This window comes from Scyliorhinus canicula, chromosome 4, assembly GCF_902713615.1.
Source record: "Scyliorhinus canicula chromosome 4, sScyCan1.1, whole genome shotgun sequence".
Taxonomy (NCBI): Eukaryota; Metazoa; Chordata; class Chondrichthyes; order Carcharhiniformes; family Scyliorhinidae; genus Scyliorhinus; species Scyliorhinus canicula.
Genome location: NC_052149.1, coordinates 238,085,050 through 238,109,763, shown reverse-complemented (window position 1 = coordinate 238,109,763; position 24,714 = coordinate 238,085,050).

Below are 24,714 nucleotides of genomic sequence, written 5' to 3'. Positions count from 1 at the left end.
GCTCATCTGTTTCTCTGATGTTGGTTAAGGGGTAAATATTAATTGTCATAACACTGAGTGGACTCCCCTATTTTTCTCAGAAGAAATGCAGGGCGATCGACCCAAAAGGCAGATGGAATCTTGATTTAACATGTCCTTATCATAGAATCTACAGTGCAGAAGGAGGCCATTCGGCCCATCGAGTCCGCACCGGCTCTTGGAAAGAGCACCCTACCCAAGGTCAGGACCTCCACCCTAATCCCCATAACCCAGTAACCCCACCCAACACTAAGGGCAATATTCGACACTAGGACACCTGCAATTTTTCATGGCCAATCCACCTAACCTGCACATCTTTGGACTGTGGGAGGAAACCGGAGCACCCCGGAGGAAACCCATGCACACACGGGGAGGATGTGCAGACTCCGCACAGACAGTGACCCAAGCCAGAATCGAACCTGGGACCCTGGAGCTGTGAAGCAATTGTGCTATCCACAATGCCACCCTGCTGCCCCCGTCCTCTGACAGACGGCAGCTCTGATTGGCACTTTTTCCACCCAACAGGTGATGCATTTGTCAAGTGATTTACAGCGAAAGCACATTGGAATAAATAGCGCAGATGTGTTTGAGAGACATTTCTAAAGAGGGCAGGAGGTGAGGGATTTGACAGTAAGGTGCGCAATGGTGGAATCAAAAGGTTACCAACTGCCTCTTGAGACTGAAAGAGTTGAACAATTTGGAAAGAAGGTGGGTGGGTGGTCTGGGGGAAATCACAGAACTGTTAAAATGCACAAGCAGCCATTCTGCTCATTGTGACCAGAATCCTAGAATCTCTATGCAGAAGGAGGCAATTCCCATTCAGTCTCTCGTGATCCTTGAAAAAGCAGTCTATCCAGGTCCACTCCCCCACCCACACTATCCCCCCCCATAACCCACCCTGCACATCCGTGGACACTAAGGGGCAATTTGGCATGTCCAATCCACCTAACCTTCACATCTTTGGACCGTGGGAGGAAACCGGAGCACCCGGAGGAAACCCGCGCAGACACGGGGAGAACGTGCAGACTCTGCACACACAGGAGTGCCCACGGCTGGAAATAAGCCCAGATTCCTGCCTCTGGAAGACAGCAGAGCTAATCACCGTGCCACCACACATTGGCATTTTTCCCTCCACATATGTGTTTGCAGTAATCGTTCCAAACTCATAACCACTACCATATAGAAAGCCAAGACCAGAGGGCACATGGGCAACCCCACTCCTGAATCACCTCCTTTTCCAGCCAGGCTTGGGTCAGGCTTCAATGGCAATAAGACCCTCCCAGAACACAAAGGACATTGATCACTTCCACCTCCTAGGACGCAACATCCCCAGGGAGCGTGATGTACAGATCAACGTCCACATAGAATCAGCAATACAGCATCAGCCATCCAGTGGCTCTGCATGGTCTGAGCATCCAACCCCATCAACCATAAAGCTGCCACTTTAAATGACCACAGGTTTACCAACTGCAATCTACACCAGTGCCACATGGAAGGGACCAGCAAAGGTGTCACGCAAGTTGGGCGTCTTTCACCAGCACTGCCTGCGTAAGATCCTGGGTATCACATGGAGAGACAGCATCACCGACAATCAGGTGCTACGGTGGACAAACCGGAGCACCTGTGGGACATTGTGATGGAGAGATGACAAATGGTGGCAGGGTGTATGTTTCGCCTCCTCGACATGCACCCCAGCAGAGTGGCAGGAGAATGGAAAACAGAAGATGGAAGAAGAAGACAGCACCAGTTAAAAAAACCTGATGAAGTACATTAAAGGAGGACCTTGAGGAGGCGGACGTCACTTGGCTAGATCAAGAGAGGATGTGATGGAGCGGGAATGGTAGCAGAGTTTTGCTGCTCATTGACCTGCATGAACTAGGTCCAAGTCAAAGAAAGACTTGAAAAACGGAAGAGATTGATGTTCAACAGCTAAAAATTGGGCTTGCCTCATATTAATCTTTATTATTGTCACAAGTAGACTTACATTGACTTGCACTGCAGTGAATTTCCTGTGAAAAGCCCCGAGTTGCCACATTCCGGCGCCTGTTCGGGTACACAGAGGGAGAATTCAGAATGTCCAATTCACTGAATAAGCACGTTTTTCGGGAATTGTGGGAGGTAACAGGAGCACCCGGAGGAAACCCACGCAGACACGGGGAGAACGTGCAGACTCCGCACAGGCAGTGGCGCAATTGAACCTGCGGTCCCTGGCTCTGTGAAGCAATAGTGCTAACCACTGTGCCACCGTGAAGTGAGAAGAGAGGGAGCAAGTCCTTGTCCATGTGTTTCCAGGTCTGAACTCTGCTTTCCTTCAGTCTCTGGAAATCATCCCACTCAGGCAGGATCCAATCATCATCTGTTACTGGGCAGAATATGGCCTTTTGGTCAATTCATTGGTCCCAGCCAATTAACTGAATCCCACTCCATCTCTCGAGTGGCTCTTTTGTTTACTACTAGAAGCCTTATTATATGTCTTAAGCCACCACACAGGGATTTCAGGGTGGGAAGGTGTTGCCACAGGAGGATTGGTGAGTTTATTGCAGATGGTACACATTGCTGTTACTGTGCCTGGTGAGAGAGTTCATATTGAAGATGGTGGATGGGGTGACAATCAAGTCGGCTGCTTTGTTCTGGATGATGTTGAACTTCTTTGGCTGTGGAGGCCAAATGACTGAGTATCATTAAGACAGAGATAGACAGGTTCTTGATTAATAAGGGGATCTGGGTTATGGGGAGAAGGCAGGAGAATGGGGATGAGAAAAATATCAGCCATGATTGAATGGCAGAGCAGACCCGATGGATCGAGTGGCCTAATTCTGCTCCTATGTCTTATGGTCTTCTTGAATTGTGTTGGAGCTGCACTTCTGGGGCGAAATTCGGAGAATTGCCCGGGGCCGCCACAAATCCCGCCCCCGCTGTGGCAGAAATTCTCCACCACCCGGGAATTGGCGGGGGCGGGAATCATGCCCCGCTGATCGGCGAGCCCTCTGCGGCGATTCTCTGGCCCGCAATGGGCCGAAGTCCCGCCGCTGGGAGGCCTCTCCCGCCGCCGTGGTTTGAACCACCTCGGCACCCGGGGTCCTGGGGGGTGTCCCCATGGTGGGCAGGCCCGTGATCGGGGCCCATCGATCGGCGGGCGGGCTTGTGCCATGGGGCACAATCCCCTAGCGCGCATGCCCCGGTGGTGACGTCAGCGGCAGCTGATGCACCGGCGCATGCGCGAACCGGCGAAGGCGTTTCGGCCAGCCCCGGCGCCGGGCGTCAAAGGCCGCTGGAGCCGGTTTGGGCGGCAGTCGGTGTGGTGCCAACCGCTCCAGCACAGGCCTAGCCCCTCAATGTGAGGGTTTGGCCCCTAAAAGTGCGGAGACTTCCACACCCTTGGGGAGGCCCGGCGCCGGAGTGGTTGGCGCCACTCCGCTACGCCGGGACCCCCCGCCCTGCCGGGTAGGGGGGAATCCCGCCCCTGGTATGGGTAGAGTAATGCATCACACTCTTGACTTGTGCCTTGTAGATGGTGGACAGTCTTTGGGGAGTCAGGAGATGAGTTAATCCCGGCAGAATTTCTAGCCCCTAATCTTCTCTTGTAGCCACAGTATGTACATTGCTGCTCCAGTTCAATTTCCGACCAAGGGGACCTGGTTGGAGATGGTCATTGCCTGACACTATGTAGCGTGAATGTTACTTGCCACTTGTCAGCCCAAGCCTGAATATTGCCCAGATCTTGCTGCATTGGGATATGGACTACTTTAATATCTGAGGAATTGTTAATTGTGCTGAATGCAGGGAAATCACCAGGGCCATTCGTACTTCTGACATTATGATGGAAAGAATGATAACTCAGCTGAAGATGGTTGAGCCTTGGACATTACTCTTAGAACTACAGCAGCGATGTTCTGGGGCTGAGATGATTGGCCTCCAACAATTACAGCCAACTTTCTTTGAGCTGGATCTGACTCCACCAATAGAGATTTCCCCCGATTCTCACTGACTTCAATTTTGCAAGGGCTCCCTGATACCACACTCGGCCAAATGCTGCCTTGACTCCAAGGGCAGTAGTTCTCACCTCACCTCAAGATTTCATTTTTTTTGTCCATGTTTGAGCCAAGGCTGTAATGAGCTCTGGAGAGGAGAGTGCTGACAGAACCCAAGCTGAGCATCACTGACCAGATAATTGCTGAATAATTACTGCGTGATAGCAATGTCATTGACGCCATCCATCACTTTGCTGATGATTAAAAGTCGACTGATGGGGCGGTAATTGGGCAGATTGGATTTGACGTGCTTTCTATGGCCATGACATGCCCAGATAATTTTCCACCTTCTTGGACATGTGCCAAAATTGTAGCTGTACAGGAAGAGCTTGCGTCAGGGAGCTGCTCATTCCGGAGTAGAGGTCTCCAGTTGTCAGGGCCCAAAGCCTTTGCTGTGTCCGGTACCTTCATCTGTTCCTTGGCATCTTGTGGAGTGAACTTATCTGAAAACTGGCATCTGTGAGGCTGTAAGCCTCAATAAATGATCAAGTTTGATCAACCCTCGGCTCTTCTGATCCCCTGGTCGTCAGGTTGCTTAGCTCTGACTGACAAGTGGCTGTATCGACTGACGATTCATATGCAAGGATTCCTTTGTTGTATAGCTTCACCAGGCATGTGTACTGCTGCTCCAAGGAGGTCCACTGATGCAGTGGGTAGTCTGCCAATGATGAGCCAGAGGCTCAGGGTTTGAATCCCACTCCAGGACACAATGGCTGTGGAAGATGTGTTCATTATGTGGACAGACAGGTTGATTATTATCGGCTTATAAATCCTTCCGATACTCTTATCGTAGGTACTAAGGGCAGGATTTTCCTGGCCCACCATTTGCAGAAGGCAATGGCATTGCAAGTATCTTGCCAAGCATAACCTAACGGTATTTCATTGGTATATTTGTTTGTTGTCGCAAAGGGAAAAGGTATGGAGGTGCTCTGGATTCTTGTCAACCACGACGAGAGGTTTATTAAGGGTGTTGCTCATACAATTAAGGTGTTGATCTGCCCAAAGCCCACGCAACACGTTGCTGACATCACTACACATCATGTGACGCGGAACCAGCAAGAATGTATTCCCAGATACATAATGTGTGCGGTCACTAATGCCCTTTCAGGACACAATAATAATAATAATCTTTGTTAGTGTCACAAGTCGGCTTACATTAACACAGCAGTTAAGGTACTCTGAAAAGCCCCTAGTTGCCACATTCCGGCGCCTGTTCGCGTACACTAAGGGAGAATTCAGAATGTCCAATTCACCTAACAAGCACATCTTTCGGGACTTGTGGGAGGAAACCGGAGCACCCGGAGGAAACGCATGCAGACACGGGGAGAACATGCAGAATCCGCGCAGACAGTTACCCAAGCCGGGAATCAAACCTGGGACTCTGGCGCTGTTAAGCAACAGTGCTCAACACTGTGCTACCACATGGTACCTGGAGGGAAGGGATGTTGCTCCTGGCATGTTTTCCTGCTGTCCTCATTGGACCAGCAGTCATTGAAGTCCTGGTTTGATGGCAACAGTAGAGTAGGGGATATGCCAGACCACAAGGCTACAAATTGTGGTTTATTACAATTCCACTGCGACCGATGGTCCTCTTGAATGTCCTGTTTGAGTTGCGGGATCTGTTCTAAATCTATCTCAAGTAGCACAATGCTGCATAATACAATGGATGGTGTCCTCAAAGTGAAGATGGCTCCCCAACTCCACACGGACTGTGTCAGGGTCACTTCCCCCATTACTGACATGAACAGATACATCCCCAACAGGGATAGATTGAGAAGGTGTGATCAGGTAGGTTATTCCCTTTGGCTGTTTCTCTCACCATCCACTGCAGTTCCAGGTATGTCCTCCAGGACTTGACCAGTTCAGTTTATAGTTCTGCCATCAAGCCACTCTTGATGATAGAGATTGATGCCCCCCCCCCCCCTCACAGAGTACAACCTTTCTCCTTCCTGCCCTCAATGATTCTTCCAAGTAGTGTTCAACATGTGCCGATCAGAAGCAGGCCATTCGACCTTCCCTGATCTGTGTTTGCGCCATGCGATTCTCATTAAATATGCCAAATTGAAAAATATTTTCTTCTGTAACTCTCAACAAGATGAGGACACCTTCACGATATAGGGTGCTTTCTGTCTATTTGCAATTCCAGCGCAGTCTCTGGTTTAGAAACCCGCTGTCTGACAGCTGCTGTGACCTGAGGCTATGTTGGCTGTGGCTCCTCTCCCTCCTGCCCCTAATCTTTTTAGCTGAACACAAACAGTTTAACTGAGGCACAGCTCAATTGGTTGGAAAAGCCCAGGGTAACTGTTCCATTTCCCAATCCCTATACAATCTTTAGCCATATGTCGTTCGGAATTCTACTCAGTTTTATCTTCAGCAGCAAATTGTGCCACCATAGGAAACTTGGCACAGATGATATTGTGTGTCAGGGACGGCATCTTTCTCATGCCAACATTTCGCCTCCAGTACAACTTGTGCATACAAATGGAAAGAGACGCTGAAATTTCTAATTCAGGACTCTGGAGGGTGTAAAATTTTAAGGGTTTGAGCAGAGATCCTTGGAGACAAAGAGGCACAACTGTGGCATCAAACTGATTGGAATTGGATCGACAGAATGAGCACAGATGGTGGGATAGCCACACAGAGCAAAGAGTCTCCAGTAAACCTTCTCCCTTTCTCAGTCAGTTGTAAGGCGGCATGGTAGTACGGTGGTTAGTACTGTTGCTTCACAGCGGCAGGATGGTCCCAGGTTTGATTCCCGGCTTGGGTCACCTTATGTGGGGAGTTTGCACCATGTCTCCCCGTGTCTGCAGGGTTTCCTCCGGGTGCTCCGGTTTCCTCCCACAAGTCCCAAAAGACGTGCTTGTTAGGTAATTCGGGCATTCTGAACTCTCCCTCAGTGTACCCGAACAGGCGGTGGAATGTGGTGACTGGAGGATTGTCACAGTAACTTCATTGTAGTGTTAATGTAAGCCTACTTGTGACAATAAAAATTATTATTATTGTTCTTCGGTGCAGCACGGTGGCACAGTGGTTAGCATTGCTGCCTACGGCGCTGAGGACCCGGGTTCGAATCCCGGTCCTGGGTCACTGTCCGTGTGGAGTTTGCACATTCTCCCCGTGTCTGCGGGGGTTTCACCCCCACAACTCAAAGATGTGCAGGGTAGGCGGATTGGCCACACTAAATTGCCCCTTAATTGGAAAAAATAATTGGCTACTCTAAAATTTGGGAAAAAAAATATTTTAAAAAAAAATTATTGTTCTTCGAAGTTTTAATGGTGCAGCACTTATTTTCCAAAGGGTTCAAATGATCCCACCCTATTCATCCTCTTGCCACACCCCTCTATTCTCTAGAAATGTCTCAGAAATCCTTTTGCAATGTTCCTTTCAATGATGGCCCTGGGTGTGTCTGGTCTGTGGATTTGGGCATGCTCATTACAGGCTGGTATCTTCATGTTGAAATGGAGAAAAAGATATTCAAGGACTGCCTGAAACTGGCCTTTGATCCTTTGCGGCTATATGCTGAGCTGGGATTTAATTCCTGTAAGAAGCTGCCTTTCACAGCTGGGTCTCCCGAGCAGGATGTCTGGTTTCAGGAGAAATTAGCCAGGTTGTGGCCTACTCAAGGGTCATTAATGAGACGTGAAGGAACTAATTGTCAAAAAAATACATTTGGGGAAAAAAACGAGGATCGTGAAAGAAACGCGAATGAAAGATCTTTGTTAACTTCTCCAGAACACATCTTTCCCTCTCTCCCAGTCACAATGCTGATCGCTCCACTCTTCCCCAATCACTTTAGTACATCTCCCATCCAAATTGTAATGGGCATGAACAGCTGGTTGCCTGAGGAGGGCTAGTATCACTTTGTAACCTCATATTAATGAAGTACGAGGCCTGTTATGAAAGCCTGACTTACCTCGATGGAGATCGAGATTGGATTACATAGAATTTAGAGTGCAGAAGGAGGCTATTCGGCCCATCAAGTCTGCACCGGCTCCTGGAAAAAGCACCCTATCCAAAGTTAACACCTCCACCCTATCCCCACAACCCAGTAACCCCACCCAACACTAAGGGCAATTTTGGACACCAAGGGCAATTTTGGACACTAAGGGCAATTTAGCCAATCCAGGTGGCCAATCCACCTAACCTGCACATCTTTGGACTGTGGGAGGAAACCGGAGCACCCGGAGGAAACACACGCACACACGGGGAGAACGTGCAGACTCCGCACAGACAGTGACCCAAGCCGGAATCGAACCTGGGACTCTAGAGCTGTGAAGCGATTGTGTTATCCACAATGCTACTGTGCTTTCTGGAATTTGAAGTCTTCACCCAGTAGGTTAATATGCTTGGATCAAATCTTTTTGTTCGTTTTTCAAGAACCAGCCTAATTATCATTTGGATTTGTCTGCACTTCTTCCTTCAAAAGTCACTTTCGACAAGTTAATCATTGAAAAACCTTTCTCGGCAACAACTTCTTCATCTTCCAGTCCTGTCCTTACATTTCATAGAATTTTTCATAGAATTTACAGTGCAGAAGGAGGCCATTCAGCCCATCGAGTCTGCACCGGCTCTTGGAAAGAGCACCCTATCCAAGGTCAACACCTCCACCCTATCCCCCGAACCCAGTAACCCCACCCAACACTAAGACCAATTTTGGACACTAAGGGCAATTTAACATGGCCAATCCACCTAACCTGCACATCTTTGGACTGTGGGAGGAAACCGGAGCACCCGGAGGAAACCCACGCAGACACGGGGAGAACGTGCAGACTCCGCACAGACAGTGACCCAAGCCGGAATCGAACCTGGGACTCTGGAGCTGTGAAGCGATTGTGCTATCCACAATGCTGCCGTGCTGCCCCCTAAGTTGGATTGGATTTTTTTATTGTCACGTGTTCCGAGGTGCAGTGAAAAGTATTTTTCTGTGAGCAGCTCAAACAGATCAATTAGTGCATGAAAATAAAATAAAATCCACAATAGGGCAACACAAGGTACACAATGCAAATACATAGACACTGGCATTGGGTGAAGCATACAGGAGTATCGTATTAATCAGGTCAATCCATAAGAAGGCCATTTAAGAGTCTGATAACAGTGAGGAGGAAGCTGTTTTTGAATCTGTTTGTGCGTGTTCTCAGACTTTTGTATCTCCTGCCGATGGAAGAAATTGGAAGAGTGAATAAGCCAGGTGGGAGAGATCTTTGATTATGTTGCCCGCTTTCCACAGGCAGCGGGAGGTGTAGAGTCAATGGTTGGGAGGCAGGTCCGTGTGATGGACTGGGCTGAATGCACAAAGAGGACTGGTAACACAAAATCCCAACAGTCCATGAGAGTTTCCATATGCACAAGTACTGGGAGGCTGTTAATATAAACAGGGTGTAGCACGGGAGCACCGTGCTTAGCACAGTTGCTTCACATCTCCAGGGTCCCAGGTTCGATTCCCAGCTTGGGTCACTGTCTGTGCGGAGTCTGCACGTTCTCCCTGTGTCTGCGTGGATTTTCTCTGGGTGCTCCGGTTTCCTCCCACAGTCCAATGATGCGCAGGTTAGGTGGATTGGCCATGCTAAATTGTCCTTAGTGTTCTAAAGTGTTAGGTGGGGTTACTGGGTTACGTGGATAGATTGGAAGTGTGCCTTAAGTTGGGTGATTTTTCCAAGGGCCGGTGCAGACTCGATGGACTGAATGGCCTCCTTCTGCACTGTACATTTTATGATAAAGGAGCAGAGAAACATGTTTCAACAGAAACATGGCTGCAGTTAGAAGGCCCTAAGTGGTGAGGACTCAGGACAAGCCCTCGAGATTGAAGATAGCAGCAGAAGGTGGTGACTGAGTGCTGTGGGCCATTGGGGTGATGCTCCTCCTTTTGAGCAGCAGTATTCTGCTCTGCGTGGTTGAAGAGCTAATAGCTGTTCTTATGAGTTGGTGCTTGAATGCATACTTGGGGATCCAGGGGAGTAGAATCTCGGGAGACGATATCATAATCCTGGGAGGTTGGATGTCATTGAGGCATTGAAGCAAATGTTTGGAAGAATTCCAAGGCGAGATGTTAAAAAGTTAAGACAGTAATTCCATATGAAAGAGAGAGTTTCAATGAAATTGGTTGACTTAATGCTCACTGACATCTGGTTTGGTTGGTGATAATCCATGGAACCTGTCTTGGTCACACGTGTCATTTATTAAGCAGTTTGGTGGGTTTGCCCACATTTTGCATGTTAATTTACAAATACCTCATAGTAATGCTGAATGGCAGACTCTAGGACTCTAGGATTGTTTTAACTTTTTGATCTTGCATAGTAAAGAATATTTTAATTTGTTCAAAACCTGTGGAAACCTATGGGTTTATTCACTTAGTGAGCATCTCGCATCTCAAACTTTGTCTATTTTAAAGAAAACATTATTGGTCCCTAACTGTGGTCGTAGATCCGAACAGGTCCAATTGGATAAAGTGTATCGGGATCAATTCTGCTGTAACGTTTTAACTTTTCACTGCGGGTATCCAATCTCAGTACCAGCATTCCATATCAGGAGGTGTGAATGAATGGAAGTCGAGACAGTTTCCATCCCCCACTTTCCTCTGCCTGGCTGAACCTATTTGCCACTTGAACAACTCTTTCTTCAGCTCCCCTCACTTCCTGCAAATGAGAGGTGTTGCGCTGGGAACACCCAAAAGGGTCCTCGCTGTGACTGCCTTTTGTGGCCATGTGCAACATTCTTTGTTCTAAATCCTAGCCAGGCCAGATATCCCATCTCTTTTTCCATTGAATTGATGACTGTATCAGTGCCGCCCCTGGCTCTCACCCTGAAACGGAAGGTTTCATCAACTTTGCTTCCAATTTCCACCTTTCCCTAACCTTCACAAGGTGCACCTCTGACTTTGACTTTCCCTCCCTTTTCTGTCCCCAGGGATAGGGTATCAACCAATATTCACTGTGATCCCACTAACTCCCAAAGCAACTTTGACTACACTTCCTCACATTTGCTTCCTAGAAGGTCTGGATTCCATTTTCCCATTGCGGACACCCCACACCACCTCCGTCTCATCTGTTCTGATGGTGCAACTTTCCATATTAGAGTTTCTGGCTTAAATAAATATTCCCACCCCACAGTGACTGACATGGCCCTCAGTGTGCAGTCCACTTCATCTACTTCTGCATTACGCTTTCCCCCAGAACCACCATCGTGGTCCCATTACTCCACCCATATTTTGGATCGCCCTCTGCCGTTTCTGCCACCTTCAATGTGATGCCACCACTAACCATCCCTTTCCCTCCCCTCCTTTGTCAGCATTCTGAAGGCAATGTTGCTTCTGCAACACACCCCTGCATATTTCAGTCACTCCCTGTCAGGGTCCTTCCCGTTTATTCCCTTATTTCCCATTTCTTTAATTTGCCATTATCATTTTTGATCTTTGCATGATTAATGGATCCGTTTCTTTCAGTCAAGAAGTTAGGGAGAGAATACCAGTTCCTGCTGTTTTGAACAGGAGATTTCAAATTGTCGACAGCAGGGAGAGAGGTGGCCTGGGACGTGCTTTGATTGATTGGCGGGTGGGGGGTGGGGGTGGGGGCAATGAATTGGCCCAAAAGGCTGCACTTTGCCTGGTAACAGGTGGTGATCGGATTCTATCCCAGTGGTGTTTCAGTGTCACTCCTGGCAGCTTAAAGGCATTACTCTCTTCCCTCCATGTTTCTCTCGAAAGGCTGTATTCCTGGGGTTGCAGAGGACCCAGATGAAAAAATCTACAGGAACACCATTACATGCTCCAGACAAAAGCAAGAGATTCTCTCTCTCTGGCCGGGGTTCTCTGAGCCTGCGCTGGCTCACAGAATCGGTGTTGATTCGGAGATGCTATGCGACACTGGCTCGCGATTCTCCGGTGACCGGACAATTACTGCCAGCCATGTACTCGCGGTTGACACGCCACTGATCGGGTGCCGTTGAAAGAGGCTCTCGCGGCAATTCTACACGGTCGACCAGCCGAGTTCCCGCCAAGTTCCGCCAGTGTGGTTCCCGTATGGTTCTACCCCACGAGTGCTCGGACCCACTGCCGCGGTGGCCATCCTGGTGGGGGGGGGGCGGGGGGAATCAGACTCCAGGGGGGCCTCCATGATGGCCAGGCCTGCGATCGGGGGCCACTGATCGGCGGGCACGCGTGATCCGGAGGGGCCTACATTCTTCCGCGCCAGCCACTGTGTGGCTCCACCATGTTGCATGGTGCTGGCACGCAAGCGGCTGCCGCATGCGTGGACCCGTGGCCGACCGCTGACCACTACACGCATGCACGGACCCGGGGCGAGCAGTGCAGGGCCGCGTACGGTAGCTGGAGCAGCGCAGAGCACTCCAGCGCAGTGCTGGCCCCCTGTGGACAACAGGATTGCTGGGCCAAGAGGCCCGTTGATGCTGGCGTGAAACATTCCAGTGTTTACCCTGGCATCAACACCTCGCTGCGTTTTCAGAGAATCCCGGCCTCTGTCTCCAGAAGTGCTGTGGGCTCTGTTTTTTTTTCTGAAACAACAGAGACAGGAAGGAACCTACAATAAAAACCATGAACTGAAAGCAGTTGAAGAGGAGGCAGGTACTGGAAACACCCGTCTTAAACAAATACTTTTTTTTCTCTTTCACTTCTTTGAACCTCTTATTTCCTCTCTGTATTTGTCTGCCTTGTGTGTGTGTGTAGAGGGTGGGGGTGCAAGTTAAAGTGGGGAATTAGGAATTAGATAATAGTTAATCAGTTGTATTTGCTTCATATTTCATTCTAGTTCTTGTTATAAACAGTAATTGTGTTTACATTTACAAACCTGGTGACTGTAATTATTGGACAGCTAAATCTTTGGGTATTTTTCTCCGAATTTTTGATTAATTCACTTGTTTTTGGGACTCTGGGACAAGTAGGGCTGGAATTGACCAGGCACTATTCCCGGGTGTTGTAACACGCCCAACAATGCCTTTCCATTCAGGCGCAGGAGATACAAAACCCACCCAATTATCTCCATTCTTCTCAACATCCAAGGCCCCAAATGTATCTTCCAGGTAACACAGTGATTTACTTGTGCCTTTTATTTCAATTTAGGACACTGTTTTGCATCTCATGTGGTCAGAATACAGGAGGGCGATAGAGAAGTTGGTGTAACGACAACAATCTCTCCCTCAATGTCAGCAAAACTAAAGAGCTGGTCATGGACTTCAGGATGCAAAGTATTGTACACACACCTCTCTGCATCAACGGGGCAGAGGTGGAGATGGTTGACAGGTTCAAATTCCTAGGTGTGCACATCGCCAACAATCTGTCCTAGTCCACCCACGTCGACGCTACCACCAAGAAAGCATAGCAGAGCCTGTACTTCCTCAGGAAACTAAGGAAATTCGGCGGGTCCACATTGACTCTTACCAACTTTTACAGATGCGCCATAGCAAGGATTCTATCTGGCCGCATCGCAGCCTGGTATGGCAACTGCTCGGCCCAAGACCATAAGAAACTTCAGAGAGTTGTCCAGTCCATCACATGAACCCAACTCCCATCCATTGACTGTCCGCACTTCCGCTGCCTGGGGAAAACGGGCAGCATAATCATGACCCATGATTGACTCACTCTTCTAAGCTTTTCTATCGGCAGGAAATACAAAACTCTGAGAACAAGCACTAACAGATTCAAAAACAGCTTCTTTCCCACTGTTACCAGACTCCTGAATGATCCTCTTATGGACTTATCTGATCTCTTCACACATTTTCTCCACTGAGTAGTACTGCACTCCTGTATGCTTCACCCAATGCCTGTGTCTATGTCTTTACATTGTGTATTTATGTTTGCCCTTTCTTTCTTGTACTTCTTTTTCATGTATGGAATGATCTGTCTGAACTGTATACAGAACAATACATTGCTCTGTACCTCATTCCACGTGACAATAAACAATTCCATCCATCCATGCATCCATCCATCCATCCACCCATGCATGCATCCATCCATCCATGCATGCATCCATCCATCCATGCATCTATCCATCCATCCATGCATGCATCTATCCATCCATCCATCCATGCATCCATCCATGCATCTATCCATCCATCCATGCATGCATCCATCCATCCATGCATCCATCCATCCATGCATCCATCCATCCATGCATGCATCTATCCATCAATCCATACACAGAATGGGAGACCATTGTGGAGAACACCTCCATTCAGGCTGTAATCATGACCCTGGCCTTCCTGCCACTTGCCATTTCAATTCTCTAACTTTCTTCCACTCTGACCTTTCTTACCCTGTTGCAGTGTCAATAAAACTCAAGAAACAGTAGCTCATTTATCAAATGGACACTTCACAGCATTCTGGAATGAATACTGATTTTGACAGTTTTATATCTTAAACTTGTCCTCCATTGCATAGTATTTTTCTTTGCTTGTTCTTTTTACTTTTGTCTCTCTTTAATTTATTTTACTTATGTTCATATTAGAATTAGTCAGGATCAAGCCATTCAAACATCCTCTGGACACATTACTTGTCCATTAGCAATCATTTTGACTTTGACCATGAGAGCTTTTGGCATTTGTCAAGGAACTGTTAAAGAACTGCCTAGCTGACTACTAATTATTAAAGAGCTTTATAGCTGTCAATGAACTGTCCAAGTGTCAATGAACTGTCCAGCTGTCAAGGGAATGTCCACCTATCAATGAACCATTAAGTAGTTATCTAGCTGTCAAGTATGTAAAAGATATAGAATAATAGAATCCATACAGTGCAGAAGGAGGCCATTCAGCCCATTGAGTCTGCACTGGCCCTCGGAAAAAGTACCGCACCTGGCCAAATCCCCTACCCTATCCCCGTAACCCTGTATCCCTATCTAACCTTTGGACACTAAGGGGCAATTTAGCATGGGCAATGCTCCTAACCTGCACATCTTTGGACTTGTGGGAGGAAACCGGAGCACCTGGAGGAAACCCACGCAGACACGGGGAGAACGTGCAGAATTCGCACAGGCAGGGATCTGAGGCTGGAATTGAACCCGTGTCCCTGGCGCTGTGAGGCAGAATTGCTAACCACTGTGCTACCGAGCCACCCCTGGAGGACTCAAAGCTATTAATGAACTTTCCAAGAATACGAGGTGATTTGGCATGGCCAGGGTAAGGACAATGTCTAGGGGGTGGGGAGCATGGGGTGACGTGAGTTGGTACTGAGTTGGTGCAGGGGTGTGGGGGAATGTGAGGTGGGTAGGGGTCATTCAGATGGTATGGAGGTCAAGGGGATGGATGGGGGAGCCTGAATTGGCATGGGCTGGGATGGAGCATAGGGAATGTGTGGGTGGTGTGAGGAGTGGGGGATGGAGGAATTTTTAAAACTTCTTTTTAGTTTTTATTTACTTAAACACAGTGCTGGAGAACAGAGCCTGGATTGCCGAGGGAAACCTCCTGACTCAGTGACCCCAACCCAAAGCCAAACATCTGGCCCCGAGTTTACCTTTCGAGTCCAATGTGACTTTTTGGAACTGGTGATTCGGGTGATCTTGGTTGCGACTTGCTCGCAATATAACAATAAACTCAACAAAGCTGGTCCCTGAAGGTACTGAGATACTTTCCCCAGCAAAGTAAATGTAATGTTTGGCTGAACCTGGCTGTTGCTTCATTTGCTGTCTGTTGAACCCAGCATGCTCACATCTTTGACTATTCAAAAATCGCTTTAAATGAGATATTTAAGTTCTTTGCAAATTGGTGAAGGGTGCACAGTTCTAATGGGCATAAAACACAATAATGGCCCTCAGCACAAAGCAAGCCACTTAGTGCTCCATTAACCTTCAATGGTAATTGTGCAGAAGCAATTTTTATAGATCTCTGAAACAGATTAACAGGAGCTCTTTGTGTCAGGTGACTTCCTTTTAGCCAATTACCAAGAGGCTTTCAACACAAGGGGTTCTCTGAAAAGTCTAACATTGCAATACTTGCCCCGTTATCAGTGGTCACATCTGCGTACATTTACCGGTCGGGCTAAATTGAATGGGATACAACTGAGTTTATATAAAACTCTTGGGTAAAGATGACATTGAATGTACCGCAATTAGGCTCAGTTAGTTCAGCCTGGTGTACCTGCTCCACACGAGCCTCTTCCCATTATCAACAATAACAACAACTTGTAATTAGATGGCACCTTTAATGATGAAGTATAGTCTCAGGTGCTTTGCAAAAATGCTATCCAACAATGTTTGGCGCTGAGCCACATTGAGATAGTATCACAAGCGATGGAAAGTTTGGACTAAGAGGTAGGTTTGAATTGTTACCGTAAGAGGAGGGAGTTGGAGAGGCGGAGGTGTTTCAGGAGGCACCTCCAGAGTTTGGGGCTCAGGTACCATTGGCGGAATGATTAAATTCAGAGGCCGGAATTGGAGGAGCAGCATGAATGCTTTCAGGATTTGAAAAGGATTCAGAGAAAGGTAGAGGCCGCCAGCCCTCTGGGGGAACGGTTCATTTCCTTTCTCCTGTGTGTGTTGGTCTAGCTTCACTTTAATGGGTTCCACATTCCAACCACTCTCCGGGGTAAAATCATTCGTTCTGATTTCCTTATTGAACTTTTAAATGATGGATTAAACATTCGATTGATCATTCATGCAGTCCTTCTGATCCCCTGTCCAAATGAAATTCCAATGAACACGTCCCGTGGGAACATTAGCGTTGAATATGGCCTATTGGTTGGCAGTTGCCTGAGGCAGGACCTCCTCCCAAGATGGGGGCAGAATTCTCACCTTAAAGCAATGAAGTCAATTTCCAGTGTGAAGTAGTTTTGGGATAATGGAGGGATCATGATATTTTAGCTTGGAGGAAGCAGGAACCACAACAGCATTTAAAATCTAGCCCTTGGTAACATAGATTTAGCCACTACAGAGTCATCGAACAAAGAACAAAGAACAATACAGCACAGGAACAGGCCCTTCGGCCCTTAAAGCCTGTACCGGTCATGATACCAACCTTGGCAAAAACCCTCAGCACTTCCTTGTGCCATATCCCTCTGTACCCATCCTATCCATGAATTTGTCAAGATGCTTTTTGAACTCCGTTAGTATATCTGCTTCCACAACCTCCCCTGGCAACGCGTTTCAGGCACTCACCACCCTCTGCGTAAAAAACCTGCCTTGCACATCTGCCTTACACACCTCCTCTAAACTTTGCCCCACGGACTCGAGTCACTGAGTGATCACGTTTTTCAGCATGGAAAGGGGCCCTTTGGCCTATTGCATCCATGGCGACCATCAAACGCCTAACTATTCCAATCCCATTTTCCAGCACTTGGTTCGTAGCCTTGTAGGCAATGGTATTTGAAGTGCTCATCCAAATACTTCTTAAAAGTTGTGATGGTTCCCACCTCAATGATAATAATAATAATCTTTATTGTCACAAGTAGACTTACATTAACATTACATTACCATGAAAATCCCCATTTGCCACACTCTGGTGCCTGTCCGGGTGCACCGAGGGAGAATTCAGAATGTCCAAATTACCTAAGTCTTACAATGCCAGGTTAAAGTTCAACAGGCTTGTTTCAACTCACTAGCTTTTGGAGCACTGCTCCTTCCTCAGGTGAATCATGGAAGGAATCTGTGGAATTCTTTACCACCGAGAGCTGTAGAGGCTGAGTCGTTAAGTATGTTCAAGGCTGAGATAGACAGATTCTTAACCAGTAAGGGAATGGAGGGTTATGGAGCTAAGGGGGGGAAATGGAGTTGAGAATTATATCACTCACAATCCCAATGAATGATGGAGCAAACCCGATGGGCTGAATGGCCAACTTTTGCTCCTACGTCTTCTCGCCGAATGAAGTTTACAACTGAACCTTCCTCCACTACACTGTTAGGGAGTGCATTCACCATTTAAACAATTCACTACATTAATATTTTGTTTGCTCATGTCACCTCCAGATGATTTTCCAAAGATCCATGGATGGGTTAAAATGCCACCAGATGCATTTTCCCTCACAAGCGCACAGCATTAAAATGGGGAATTGGTGGCGATGAAGGAGGGAAAGAAGCAGACCCATTTTAAAAAGCTTCCCTCCTCATATCTCTGAATAGAGGACGGTTGAAATTCCCCCAAATGTTGGCATTGACTTGGGTTATGCTGAAAATGGTGCAGAGCTGAATCAATTCTGGATTACCTTCACTCTGGGGTGAGATACGTGCCTTTAGAAGGACCTATTTGTGTTTGACATCCCGGGCTCACTGATTCTCATCTTAGCTGATCACATCCATATTGGCAAAGATATTAAAGTAATAATTCTTCTACAAGGGAAATTAAAAATCTTAACTGGATTATCTAATGGGCAGAATGGGAATGACTATTCCTGCATGTGTCCAACACACTCCCATAAAATATGACTGTGATATTCAAGTTGAGTCGAGGGAGATTGCCAGAATGATTTCTATTATCAGGATCAGTTTTCATTCCAAGATTCTAAAACTTTCCCAAGAACATAAACACATTCTTACTATCTTTTCCTGAACCAAAACTGTGTGAGAAATATGGGGCTGGATTCTCCGTGGCCCCACGCCAAAATCACGTTTGGCGCGGTGGCGGAGAATCGGCGTTTATGCCCAAATCATGTCCGCCGCCGCTCACTCGATTCTCCGCACCCCGGAGAATCGCTCGTACGCGAATTACGCGGTGCAGCTGGGGGGCCATTGCCAGATACATACATTGTATTAGAATGTTTAGATCAAAGATACTTTTTACAATCAAAGTGAAATAAAAGTTACTTTACAATAAAGTCATAAAAACTTAATAACTGTTCGAAAGAGAATATAAGCCCAGAGACCAGAGCAGGAACAACCAGAACTAAGAGAGGCGAGAAGGAACAAGAGAAGCAGAGTCAACTTACAGCCAGCTCGGTCATGGGAAAGATAAGACATAGCAGCCGAGCTAAAACAGCTAATACATCTAAGGAAGACTAGAATTTAAAGAGGAGGCAGAGTCAGCTCAGAGATAGCCAGCTCTCATAGCTCAGTACATGGGATCGACAAGACATGGCAACCGAGCTAACCAGCGAATACATCGAAAGAAGAACAGACTTTACAGAAGGTTGATTGTCAAGGTGGGCCTGAAAGTCCCTTCAGCCAACCAGAAGGATCCAGAAGCAAGATCTTTTTACGTTTCTGTAAAGAAAGTGATTGCAGCTTTTAAAAGAAAAAATACAATAATAAAATAATTTAAAAGTTTTAACCTGAAACAGTGGTTATTCTTAAGTCTACTTTACTTACTTAGCAATACAGGACCCAGGACACCGATGCTACTAAGTGGTAAGTAGATGAAATCTTTGGTGAAGGTATGGGTTATACCGGGGGATAACTTGAAAATATAGTTTGACCTGAATAGCACCCACCGAAGCCTGCATCGGAGTCAGGGACTGAGAATCCCTGTTCACCATTTATAATGTCGACCCTTTTTGGTATAGGGGGAATTCTAAGAATAATGGTGAGTTTTCAACAACAGAGCCCTCTATTGCGTTTGGTGCGGCCGCTGGAGGCTGCCGCCGTGCGCATGCGCGGACCCGGAACTGGACGTGCGGGGGCCCGTATCTGCAGCCAAAGCTGCGTGAAGCTCCCCGGGTCCCTGCTAGCCCCTTGCAGGTCGGTGAGTAGGACTTTATTTTTGTTCAGAAGGTCTGGAGTGATACGCCAGCATTTTAACGCCGGCGTGGGGACATAACCCTATTTTTGGAGAATCCAGCCCATTATTTCAATTGTTTGATGAATGTAGCAAAAGAAAAAAACATGCATTTATATAGCGCCTTTCACAACTTAGGATGCCCCAAAATGCTTCGAAACATACTTACTGTTGTAATATAGGAAGCACTATGGATCATTTGGGAACAGCAAACTGCAATGCGATAATCATGACCAGATAAACTGTTTTTCGTGATGTTGGTTGAGCCAGAACATGAGGCAAACTCCCCATGATCTGCTTTACAATAGTATCCCATCCGAGCAGCTCCTTCCTCAGGTGAAACCTGCGCTCAGAAAGCTAGTGATTCGAAACAAACCTGTCGGACTTTAACCTGGTGTTAAAATTTTTAAATAACTGTCTTTATTGTCACATTAACACTGCAATGAATTTACTCTGAAAAGCTCCTAGTCGCCAAATTCCGGCACCTGTTCAGGTACACAGAGGGAGAATTCAGAATGTCCAAATTACCTAACAAGCACGTCATTCGGGACTTTTGGGAGGAACCTTGTGGAAAAAAAACTGGGAAATCCTCCGAAAGGCACCTGACACCACCGCCCAATATCTTCAACAGATTGATAGGGTTGATGAAAGCTCAGAGTTTAATAGGCAGCACGGTAGCACTAATGGATAGCACTGTGGCTTCACAGCGCCAGGGTCCCAGGTTCGATTCCCCGCTGGGTCACTGTCTGTGCGGAGCCTACTCGTGACAATAAGTATTTATTATTATTAAGAACAGGCCCAAAAATATCCTACTGAGGAACAGGAGATGAATCAGTTTCCTCTTATCACTGGAGAAGTCAAATATTCAAAACACTGTGTTTGAATCAACGCTGATTTAGCCATTACTTGTACTGAACATCAATATACACCCCAGTTTTCAGGCTCATTAATATCATTAATATCATTAATATCAGCCGCAACAAACTCCAGCTGTCAGAGTGAGCATGGTTCAGTTCTGGATGTGATTAACAGCAGACTTCTTACTGTGCCCACCCCAGTCCAACGCTGGCACCTCCACATCATGCTTGCCATCCAAAGCATGGCATTTACGTGCACGCAGTGCACTCTCAGTACCGCACTGGGAAAGCCAATTTGGGTTTTGGGTTTTGTTCTTCTGAATCTACCCACTCAAGCACAACTGGCATCTTCCCTTCGGAGCTGTGTCACCCAGGCGATGTGATTCCCAGGCTTGTCCAGGATATGGTAATATTGGTTTCAGTCCATCTCCCAGTTGTCAGTATCGCTATCCAACATCTTCATATCTCTCTTGCTGTTGTCCTTGTAGCAGAGGTTTGGATGTCCAAGAGGTTTTGATCCAGTGACCAGGTCACCGTACAGACGGCCTTTGTGTACACGGCCATCATCCAACCAGTGAAAATGGCTGAGCCAATGGATCTGTCGCTGGGTTATCAATGAATGTAAGCTGATGGAATTAGAATATTCAAGAATCTCTGATTTGGTGATCTTGCGCTGCCATGAGATATTGATGACACGCCTGAGATAGCAAAGCCTTTTCTCCTGCCAGGTCTCACCGCTGCAGAGGAGCATGCTGAGATTATTAGCATTGACAATGTGACGTTGTTGATAGCTTCACACACCTGGGCAGCAAACTGTCGCTTGATGTTCACATCAACACACACACATCACAAAAGCTGTAGATGTTGTGCCCAAGCGGAGTAAGAGAGTGTGGAACAGCAGCCTGGCTAAGAACACTAAACTGAGGGTCTACCAAACTTCCATCCTCAGATGATCCTTCTACAATCACTGAGCTTCCACAGCACTTTGGGGTCGAGATTTTGAAAGATTTACCACTCTCTGAGGGAAGAGGCTCCTCCTCATTTCAGTCTGAAATGTCCTTCCCCTTATTTCCCTTATTCTGAGACTGCATCCCTTGCTCGAGGCTCACCAGCCATGAGAAACGTCGCACCTACACCTACCCTGTTATGCCCTGGATGGATGGATGGATTTGTTTATTGTCACGTGTACCGAGGTACAGTGAAAAGTATTTTTCTGCAAGCAGCTCAACAGATCATTCAGTACATGGGAAGAAAAGGGAATTAAACAGAATTCAAGAAAATACATGAGAATACATAATAGGGCAACACAATATATACAATGTAACTACATAAGCATTGGCATCGGATGAAGCATACATGCGTGTAGTGTTAATGAGGTCAGTCCATAAGAGGGTCATTTAGGAGTCTGGTGACAGTGGGGAAGAAGCTGTTTTTGAGTCTGTTCGTGCGTGTTCTCAGACTTCTGAATCTCCTGCCCGATGGAAGAAGTTGGAAAAGTGAGTAAGCCGGGTGGGAGGGATCCTTGATTATGCTGCCTGCTTTCCCCCGGCAGTGGGAGGTGTAGATGGAATCAATGGATGGGAGGCAGGTTCGTGTGATGGACTGGGCGGTATTCACGACTCTCTGAGGTTCCTTGCGGTCCTGGGCCGAGCAGTTGCCATACCAGGCTGTGATGCAGCCCGATAGGATGCTCTCTACAGTGCATCTGTAAAAGTTGGTGAGGGTTAATGTGGACATGCCAAATTTCCTTAGTTTCCTGAGGAAGTATAGGCGCTGTTGTGCTTTCTTGGTGATAGCGTCGACGTGAGTGGACCAGGATAGATTTTTGGTGATGTGCACCCCTAGGATTTGAAACTGCTCACCATCTCTACCTCGGCTCCGTTGATGCTGACAGGGGTGTGCACAGTACTTTGCTTCCTGAAGTCGATGACCAGCTCTTTAGTTTTGCTGGCATTGAGGGAGAGATTGTTGTCGTTACACCACTCCGCTAGGTTCTCTATCTCCCTCCTGTATTCGGACTCGTCGTTATTCGAGATCCGGCCCACTATGGTCGTATCGTCAGCAAACTTGTAGATGGAGTTGGAACCAAGTTTTGCCATGCAGTTGTGTGTGTACAGGGAGTAGAGTAGGGGGCTAAGTACGCAGCCTTGCGGGGCACCGGTATTGACGACTATTGTGGAGGAGGTGTTGGTGTTCATTCTTACTGACTGTGGTCTTTTGGTCAGAAAGTCAAGGATCCAGTTGCAGAGTGGAGAGCCAAGTCCTAGGTTTTGGAGCTTTGATATGAGCTTGGCTGGGATTATGGTGTTGAAGGCGGAGCTGTAGTCAATAAATAGGAGTCTGATGTAGGAGTCCTTGTTTGTAGGAGGCCCTGTAAGAAGTTGTGTAATTTTCAAAGAGATTTTAGATAAGGGAATGATTGATTTTGGCAGTGATGTCTTTACCTTCACCTCACCATGAGGTTCCATGCCACTCCAGCAAGGTGACCAATGAAACTTCACCAGAAGAGACATAGGGAGCTTGGGAGGAACTTGGCAAGGTAGCTTGGGACTTTCACTGAAGCAACAACAGTGCTTGATATCGGTAATTTTACTTCTTCAGTTCAGAAACTGAGAATTATGATTGATGCAATCTCGCACTATATCGCACACCTTTGCTGAGGATAGTTAGCACAACACATTCAAGTAAATCATATAGTTACCGTCTGGAGTATCATGATATGCAGACATGCTGATAATGATATACAGACAGACACAGACAGGCAGCTAATGAACACAGAGAACAGGACATGACCAATGAGCAGGCAGAACACTCAGGGGTGGTATCTCACTGTAAAAGGCATGAGGCACTTACACTCCTCCTCTTTCCACTGATGAACATCTACAGAGTGAGTCAGGGTGTATGTACAGTATCACACCTCCAGCACGTGGATAAGAGCTAGTCTGGTTCAGTCAGACAGAGTAACCACACTTAGGACAGCAAGGAGTCGAACTCATAGAGAACTGTGGTAACTGTGCTACTGTTCAATGAATCAGATTGAACTAACTTCAAGGTCTGAAGTATCTTTTGGTTAAAGCTGCATCCAGTTGCAGCCTGTGTTATCCCAGAGTACATAACACATCATGGAGATCGATCTTTGATAGCTGTCGGCCCAGGAATGATCTTTGACCAACATCTTCCTGATCGGTTGGGACTCTGCCATTTATCGTCTGTCTTCTTTCTAATGTGCCGTCCATCGATACATACTTTCCTGAGTGCTCCTGCCTGACACATTTTCAGGGGTTTAGATACAGAATTCAATTTTTGAAAGAGCTGATGCACAATTGTCGTCTGGATGTGATTACCTAGTTGTATGTGTAATTGGCTGTTGGTTGATTAGCATATTGCTAAATTGCCTTTGCGAAAGAAGAATTTCTATCATCTCACTTTGATTACCTTCCTCTCTTCGATCAGTTTACTGTGAGTAGCTGTTCTATTATAGTGAGAGGCAGCACGGTAGCATTGTGGATAGCTCAATTGCTTCACAGCTCCAGGGTCCCAGGCTGAATTCCGGCTTGGGTCGCTGTCTGTGCGGAGTCTGCACATCCTCCCCGTGTGTGCGTGGGTTTCCTCCGGGTGCTCCGGTTTCCTCCCACAGTCCAAAGATGTGTAGGTTAGGTGGATTGGCCATGATAAATTGCCCTTAGTGTCCAAAGTTGCCCTCAGTGTTGGGTGGGGTTACTGGGTTATGGGGATAGGGTGGAGGTGTTGACCTTGGCTAGGGTGCTCTTTCCAAGAGCCGGTGCAGACTCGATGGGCCGAATGGCCTCCTTCTGCACTGTAAATTCTATGATAATCTATTTCAATGTAAATTGAAATATTGAACCCAGCAATATTGATGCAATTAGCAATTAGGGTCCGGGCTATGTGGAGAGACCTCCCTTGCTGTCCCTTGACTCTGCTCTGGGATCTATTGTATCTGCCCAAGGATTGCTACACCCTGACCAGCTCCAGCAGAGACTCGTCATGTCAGAAAACACTCCCTTTGTTTGGCACGGGGTATTTTGGTCCTTCTACCACCCTCCCAACCACGTCTTTCAATGCAAACACAAGAGAAAGAACATGAAACTATTCCAGACCTATATTAACTGAAAGTATCTTCAATTGAACAGCCTTAAAAGCACAGG